The sequence below is a fragment of the Octopus bimaculoides genome, chromosome 8 (assembly GCF_046866305.1).
Source record: "Octopus bimaculoides isolate indiv1 chromosome 8, ASM4686630v1, whole genome shotgun sequence".
In the NCBI taxonomy this organism is placed as follows: domain Eukaryota; kingdom Metazoa; phylum Mollusca; class Cephalopoda; order Octopoda; family Octopodidae; genus Octopus; species Octopus bimaculoides.
The window spans coordinates 12679281-12689280 of record NC_142935.1 but is presented as its reverse complement, the minus strand read 5'-3'; positions in this window follow the sequence as shown (position 1 = coordinate 12689280).

The window sequence follows — 10000 nt, the reverse complement described above, 5'->3', positions numbered from 1 at the left end:
AGTCAAAAACAGAAACAACACCACCAACAACAACTAAAGACAGACCAACACCAACACCAAGAACAACAACCAAGAAGACAACCACTAAGAACGAAGAAAAGACCAATACTACTCCCAATTCCCCAACAACACACACACCACACACACCACACACCACAACACCATCGACAAACACACAAATAGAACCAAATGCTTTGCCTTTACCCCCTTCTGATTCGTCAGACATTTCGTCTAACGATGAAAGTTCTACAGAATGGCAAATAGCCACAGGAAGTAAAAGAAAAAGATCAAAAACAACCCCAAAATTAAATGCATGCAAAGCAGGGAAATATGTAACCGCTGAAAGCCCCTTGCACAAACAAACCAGCACCAACATCACAAAAACACACACAATGCTATCAGCGATAGACACAACAAACACAAAATTAATGGACTACATCATATCGCAAACAAACATTTCTGAAGATAATTATAAGCTGAACAATCATCCACGCACTACACCACCGAAACACATCAAAATAGTTCACATCACACAAACGCAGCACCACACACTCAAAACCCTCTTTCCAAATGCGGTTGGGGGGTTCCAAAAATATTTATCAAAGAAACTCTTCAAAAACCTCATCCAAGATACTTCAAAAGAAGAGGAAGCTAAAACTTTCGAAACGAGTAAGTAACCTTCTCTCTTGTCTCTTTTACTGTCGTGTATGAAACACAAATTTCGACTTCAACTATGCTTAAATTAGGTTGTGTAAATGTACGTGGCTTGGCGTCAGCTTGGAAGCAAGGTTACCTTCTAAATGACATCAAGTCACAGAACATAGAAATCATGGCTATCAGTGAAACCAGACTCAGTAACCCGCGGGCCCTCAAGTCCATGTTTGGTGGACATTTCGACATTTATTTTTCTCCCTGTCTGCCAAACATGGGTGGTGGTGGTACCGCGGTGCTTTTTCGGAAGAGTCTGAACCTAAAAGTAAGGTCAATATTCCTAGACCCGGAGGGTAGGCTGGTTGTCTTGGACGTCGATAGCACAAACGGGTGTGCTTTCCGTCTGGTGGCAGTGTATGCACCGTCCTTAACGGGTCGGGCGGATTTCCTTAGACGTCTAGAGGTTTTCCTGGGAACGTCACGACCTTTACTGTTAGTAGGGGACTGGAACGCTACCTTGGACACGCATATAGACTATGTGGGAGTGGATAGGAGTAGAAGGGGATGTAAGTGCCTCAAAGACCTGCTCAGACGTTTCCATTTGTCTGACAGGTTCCGACTCGACCATCCGAACGTGCCAACGTGGACTTGGACAAACCGCGTCGGATCGTCGAGATCGTATCTAGATAGAGTTCTATGTAGGACAGCGGATAGAGATAGTGTAGGATGTCCACAATTTAAAATAGTCAGCTACACAGATCACAAGTTTGTGACGTGTACGCTCGACTTAGATAAGACACATAGGCAGGGTCCCGGTTACTGGAAACTGAACGCTTCGCTCTTAGCGCGGCAGGTTTACAGGAACCGGATTAGCGAATTAATTAAGAGGGCGTTAACAGGAGCCATCGTTAACAACCGCTGGTGGTTTGCCCTGAAAATGGCAATCAAATCGGAATCTATTAGGTTTAGTAAAGAACTAGCGATAGATCGAAATAGAGTAGAGGGAGACTTAGTTAAGAAACTAGAAGAGGCACTTACAACTGGCAGCGCAACCAACGTTTTGGCTGCGAGGATGGCCCTCGACCAACACCTCAACGCCAAACACGAAGGTTGCGTCGTCAGAGCTAAAATGCTTGCCTTAAGGAACGAAGGGATCGAAGCTGCGCGAGAAGCCCGGGTGGCGGAGGCGCAACGCGGTAACAGAGCCACCATTCGGTCTCTAATCGATGAACAGGGATGTAGTCTGCTCGAACCCGAAAGGATGTGTGGGGCCTTTCAACAGCACTTTGCTCGACTGTTCGGTGCGAGCGGTGAGTCGGAACGCAGGATGGACTTCACTGCCTACCTGACCGGCCTGCCGCGGCTCTCGGCGGGAGAGGCAGAGTGTTGTGAGGGTCCCATCACAGCTGCTGAAGTAAGGGATGCTATGGCGGGCTGCGCGAGGGATAAGTCACCTGGATTGGATGGTCTACCCTACGAGCTGTATTGTCAAATGCCAGACTTGTTTGGCGACCTCTTGGCATCAGTCTACTGCAACTGGCAACAAAACGGGAGAATTCCCGGTTTCGTGAGCCGAGGTGCAGTGACATTGCTGAAGAAAGACCCAAACAAGGGGAATTTTATAGATAATTTCAGGCCCATCACTCTGCTCAACGCAGACTTGAAAATTTTGGCCAAAGTAATAGCCGAGAGGTTGGCGCTTGTCATCGATAAACTGGTCGACAGGGCGCAAACATGCGCCGTGCCGGGCAGAAGTATCCATGACAACCTCCACCTCATGCGCTACATCATGGACAGGGTAGTTAAGGATCCTGGCATGGGTGGGGCGCTGATCAATTTAGATCAATCTAAAGCCTTCGATAGGGTCGACCATCGATACCTAGCGGCCGTCCTCAGGGCAGCTGGCTTTGGTCCCGTCTTCCGCGGTTGGATCGCTGCCTTGTACAGCGGCATCCGATCGGTAATACGGGTAAACGGTCACCTGTCAAAACCGTTCGACATCACGCGTTCGGTCCGTCAGGGATGTCCCTTGTCGGCGCTTCTGTATGTATTGACGATCGAACCACTACTGCGGAAGCTGGCGACACTGAGGGGTATCCCACGAGAGCTGGGTTGCGGGACGAGCGTGTCTGCATATGCGGACGATGTCACCGTCATAGTGTCGAGCGAAAAGCACGTCGAGATGCTAGGCGAGACACTTAAAGAATACGAAACGGTGACAGGAGCAAAAATTAACCCGGAAAAGTCAGTGGGTTTGTTACTCGGCACCTGGAGAAGCAAGCCCATACCGTCCAACAGTGACTCCGTAGTGGGACGCTGGACGGACGGACCGGTTAAACTGCTCGGGGTCTGGTTCAGTCCGGACCTCCAAATGGATAAGAACTGGGACGAGATCACCAGTAGAGTGATCAAACTCAGCCAAACATGGGCTGAGAGAAAGTTATCTCTAAAAGGCCGAGCGGAGGTGGCTAATGTGTATATCGCATCAGTCATCGATTACCGCCTGACCGTCGTGCCTTGTCCCGATGCCACCATCACGAAACTAGAACGCATACTTTTCCGCTTTCTGTGGAAGGGTGGCGTTCCGATGGTGAGGCGATCCATTTGCTGTCAACAACCGTTACGTGGAGGACTAGGGATGCCGTGGTTAATGATGCGCAGACATGCGCTGAGACTGCGGCATCTCTGGAACTTCATTGACGACGGTGAACAGGTGTGGGCGCCGTTTGTGAGGCACGCCTTCCCGCAGCTCGTCTCACTCACCGAACTGCAAACATGGATCAGGAAGAGACCGAAACTGGGCGAATGGCACCGCGAGTGTCGCCAAGCTCTACAACAGCTCTGCCGTCCGGGATCAAACTTGTGCAACTTCCAAACGACCAATGCGTTCTATAGAGGACTAGTGGAGGGGAGGTCTGACGACACTCTCGGGGCAAACCTGGGTGTCGACGAGAAATTCTTAACCCGCCTTTTCAAGACGACGTTCGGGCCGGGGCCAATGGATAATTTCCAGAGATCCCTGGCTTGGCAATGCTATCGAGACGCACTACCAGTTCGAGAGAAGATCTACAGACACGGTTCGAAAACCACCGGACCGACCTGCCCGAGATGCGGTCAGAGCGACGAAACCGTTCTGCACGCACTCGTGCAGTGTCCAGATATTTCAGAGCTGTGGACCTTCGTCGAACGGCTGTTGTCGCGTGTGGGACGAGCCCACTTATCAGCCGAGTCTATCGTGAATATTGTTCCGCCACCTTCCTTTAAACGGGAAGGAAAAACGGTTTTTGTAACACTGATAGCTATGGCAAAAGAATGCGTGTGGTGGACGCGTTTGAAAGGTCTACAAACAAACACTTTCCTCTCTGGTCAGTCCCTCGTCAACTTTTTCAAGTACCACTTGAAAAGGAGGATGAGGATAGAGAGGAAAGTGTTGTCGAATGAAAGTTTCAATAAAAAATGGGTAAATGTGGCAAGAATGGTAAGAATGAAAGACGACACCATTTTAAGCATAGACTTGTAACAAAAAGAGACAAAAAGAGAGAAGGTACTTACTTTCATGTACCTTTAAAAAAAAAAGCCTGAGGTGACCGTGGTCTTTTCCGTAGGCTTTTCTCTCCACGGATAAACCTAATCTGTTCCCCGTTTTTTACATCGACTGTGATACACGATCCCTATTGATCGCCCCCTCCCACGTTTTTTTTTTTTTTTTTTTTTTTTTCTTCCCGCGATCCCTTTTGATCCAAATCATCCCCCCCCACCCCAAAAGCTCTACTTTGTAATTTGTCCATTTTCTGTATTTAGCCCTGTGTGGCTATAATAAAAAGATATCTATCTATCTATCTATCTATCTATCTGTCTACCCATACATACATGCATAGATACATACATACAGACATGCATACATACATACATACATACATCCATACATACATACATACATGCACACACACATAAAATCGATATTGAAATGTCTTACAAATAAATTCCATTCGTTGTCGAGACGCGGTGTATGTTCAAGATTGCTCTCGTCAAGATTTGAGAAACTAAAAATATGTTCAGATTCATTTCAAAGAGATGTATAGCCATCCGTTTCGCGTTATGAAAGCTTTACTCCTTTGAGAGCATTGCGGCATAGCAGTGTACCGAAGATATCCCCCCCCCCACACATATAGACTCACACACACACACACACACACACAAACGCATACAACTACATACGCACACGCATATACATACATATACACACCCGTTTGCTGTTGACTGTGAGAAAAAAGAGTATTCGACACGATTGAAGAGATTAATAATATATATTATTAAGGCAGCGAGCTGGCGCAACCGTTAGCAAGCTGAGAATAATGTTCTACGTCCTTTCATCTGTCATTACGTTCTGAGTTCAAATTCCACCGAGGTTCACTTTGCTTTTCATTTTTAATCCTTTAGCGGTTAATAATAGTTGAGTACTGGGATAGATCTAAGCCACTTATTACCTCTTCAGAGCTTTCTAGTCTTGTGCGAAAATTTGAAACCAATAATATATATTATTTGGGTCAAGTCACGTGCCATAAAATCCTTGAAAGTCGTCTACAGCCACAAGTGAAGCTCAGAGTAGCAAGAGAGTAAACTTGACCAAAATAGAATATGCATATCTCAAAGTATACTAATGTAGAATGTTCGTAGCATTTTGTTGCCGCTTATGTCTCCTACACATTTTGAAGAACGTTGTCCATGTATCGGCTTTCCTTCTTAGTTTCACATATTGAAACTCAACTATATCAAGATCTCTGCAAATACTACGAAAGAATATGGAATCGTACACTTTCCGCTTCCGTGCCAATTTAAGTATTATAATTAATATCTAGAAGCAGAATGTTATAAGAACCCAACCGTTCAAGTGTATACTCATTAAAGAGATATTACATATAGAATTACGATTTATATCTAAAACCGGAAGAAAGGAGGTGAATGAGAAAGAGAAAGAATGAGAGATCGGACACTAGAGAGAGAGAGACAGAATGAGAGGGAGAGAGAGAGAGAGAGGGTGGAAGAGGGAGGGAAGAGGAAGAGAGAGAAAAAGAAAGGGAGAGAATGTATCATAACGAAAATAGATTCAAAATGGCTAAAATATCAGTAAGTGTCTTGTGTTATTCATTGACAGAATTATGCGGACAATATTCAAATTATACGTTCTAAAGCAACAGCGAACAGAATAGCGAGCCCGCTGTTTCCAGAGGTCAAACTGCTTGAGTTAATAAGAAGTTAAAATAAACAAGTAACGAAATATATAAATATATAATGAATAAGAAAAAAAATACAACAGAGAAATAAATTCATAATAAATAATGCAAAATGAAGTACGTGACAAAAAATAAATCAAACAACTAAATACGTGACAAAAAAATATATGAATGGCAGTCTAGACGAAATTTCTCAAAAGAACTGCTGGGTATTCTGCTTAAATACAAACAAGCGCACTGGTCCCACAGACACTGGTACACTACCGAATGAAGAAATACATACACATTTTCGAGTCGTTCCTGAATGACTATATAAAATACATGCATAGATATAAATGTGTCGCAAGAAGCTTGCTTCCTAACCACATGGATCCGGTTTCAGTCCAACTGCGTGGTACTTGGAGCAGGTGTCTTCTATTATAGCCTCGAGCTGACCAAAGACTTGTAAAATGATTTGGTAGACGAAAACTGCAAGAAGCTGGCAGACTGCAAAAATGATGAACAACCTTATATATATATACGTATATACTCTTTTAATTGTTTCAGTCATTTGACTGTGGCCATGCTGGAGCACCACCTTTAGTCGAACAAATCGATCCCAGGACTTATTCTTTGTGAGCCTAGTACTTATTCTGTCGGTTTCTTTTGCCGAACCGCTAGGTTACGGGGACGTAAACGCACCAACATCATTTGTCAAGCGATGGTGGGGTGGGGGGACAAACACAGACACACAAACGTACACACACACACTCACACACAAACATATATGTATAAACCACGGTGTTCTTTCAGTTTCCTTTTACCAAATCCACTCACAAGGCACTTGTCTAAGTTGCCAGGCATTGGGATTGAATCCGGAATCATGCGGTTGGCAAGCAAGCTACTTATCACACAGCCACTGATATATATATATATATATATATATATATATATATATTTATACACACACACACCACCCCCACACACACACCACCTACACACACACATATATATATATACATACATACATACATATATATATATATATATATATATATATATATGTACATATATTAATATAGATAGATAGATAGATAGATAGGTACATAAATACATACATATATAAAAAGATAGATATAGATACAGGTACAGATATGAACACGTACACACACATACTTATAAGTGGAAGAAAAGAATAAAGAAGACGAACGTGATATTAAGAATGGAGATTCCAGCAGAAGATATTGAAAGCTTGCTTGAACCTACATTCATAATGATTTTCTTTATTAGGCAAATCATTATATAAGTATCAGTTAAGTGCATCTTCAAGAGTGGTTTACGAGAGAATAGCTGCATAAGAAATCTGTAATGTAATGTGCTGTCACAGAAAGATGGGTGCATAGACGTACATATTGAGAGACTAAATATTTAAGAAATTACATGGAAAAAGAGGGTATAAGACGTTTCGGCCAAATTGGCGTTGCTGAGGGGACTTTGATGTATGCGACATTTCATGTTCTAATTTTTCTCTCTCAACTCACTCTCTCTCTATTTGTGTGTGTGAGAATATTTCTCTTTACGTATATGAGAAACTGGAATGTGTTTATTCCGATTGAGTTCAATTCATAAATTTTAATGTACCTCTCTTTTTCCCTCCAGCACTCTCCCTCTCTCTCTCTCCCTGTCTCTCTCTCCCTCTCTCTCTCTCCCTCTCATTCTCCATGCGTGTACTTCTTTGTGTATATTACTGTGCATTCGAGGATAGGTGTGTGCGTGTATGTTTTCCTCCAGTGAAAAACAAAACAACGTACTGTTGCCAAAACAAGGTGAACGTTCGCCCCGCCTTGTCAAATCGTCAATGTCCACACAGTCGAGTACGATACTTTTATTCCGAAAGAGAAATATACACAGATAAACAGTCAGATGAAGCTCAAAAAAATTAGACATAAAGTTAATTTGTAATATAACTAAGAAGATGGACAAAGCGTTATGGCAAACAGGTGGAACCAACGACAATTACAATTGCCTGAAGATATTTATGACTTTATGAAACACAAAAACGTAATTTCAATTTCTTGATTCTGTCCCACCACATCATTGTTCGTTCTACAATGTTGTCTTAATCTTCATTGTTGAATACTTTTGTTTTATAAACTCTTATTTAAATAAAATTATGCATATATTTTCAATCATTTTATCCATATTGTTTGTTAAATTCTTTATAATTTCCCTCCTCTTTCTATTTCCCAAAACTCTCTACAATTCCTGATAACAATTCCACATTTTTCTCAATTAAATCTTTCTAGGTTTCTGTTTGTGTGTGTGTGTGCGTATGTATGTATATATATGTATATATATATATATATATATATATATATATATATATATATATATATATATATATATATATATATATATATATATATATATATGTATACATATATATATATATGAATGGATGTATATATATAAATAAATATATGTATATATATATATATATATATATATATATATATATATATATATGTACACACAACACAACACACACACACACACACACACACACACACACACACACACACACAGAGAAATGCGTGCATACACACAGTGGTTTAGTTGCTTTTGTTATCCTCATTGTGTTGTTACAACTTCTAGTTTTAGATTCGTTTCTGTTATTTTTCTTTTCATATTACATTACTCTATGGAAACTCCTCCATACAAATTTTTTTCTTACTTATAATAGAAATAATTTCTCAGAATTTCGCTTGCTTCAGATACAAACATACGCATATATATATATATATATATATATATATATATATATATATATATATATATATATATATATATATATATATATATATATATATATATATATATATATATGTATATATATATATATATGTATATATATATATATATATATATATATATATATATATATATATATATATGTATATATATATATATATATATATATATATATATATATATATATATATATATATATATATATATATATATATATATATATATATATATACATATAGATAGATAGATAGATAGATAGATAGATAGACAGAAAGATATACATATTATATATATATACACATAAAAGAATATATGTATATATATGTGTGTATACATACCCACGCGACACTAGTCAGCGTCGATAAGGAAAACAATTGAGTTAGTGATATAAACATACACATTTAAGCACGTATATCGATACATACATACATACATGCATGCATATACAAGGCAAAACAATGAATGACTCTTCAAATGTAAGCTTTCTAATCTCTTAATCTATATAATTCATTTAATATAAAAAATACTTCGTGAAAAGAAAAGCAAAACAAATGAAGACAACAAAAAGAAGCAAGGAAAAAAACATAAACGATAGATGTGGAAAGCGTGTGCATGTGACTGGGTACTTGGTGAATTGTGTGCGTGTCGGTTTTCCGTTGGAAAACTAAATTACCAAACAACCGGAGACACACCTTTTCTTCATTGAGTCATTCTCTGTAACGTTCCATTGATTAGTGTTTCTCATTTCTGTCTTTCACAGTATAGCTGTCTGTCTGTTCGTTTGATTGTCTCTTTATAACATAGATGTGTACATACTTATGTTGAATATACATTATATATATATATATATAGGTATATATGTATGTGGGTATATCTGTGTGTTCGCACTTACACCACATATATAATTTATATAAACAAGTATGCATAATATTTGCGTATATCCGTACACGTATATATTATTTGTATATATACTTATATATTATGTATACACGCACATACATGCATATATTTATATATACATATATATATAATTGCTTTCAGATACACCATTACGTATGACAGAATATATATGTGAATACATATGTATATATGTATATACATGCTTATATATATACACACACACACATATACATATAAACACTTACATATATATATGCATATAATATATGCATATATATACATATAAGACATACATACATATACATATACACATATATATACATATTTACACTTACATAATATAGACCTATAAATATATATACATACACACACGCATATATATGTAACAGTGTGGAAGTATATTTTTTTGCCTATACACACGCACA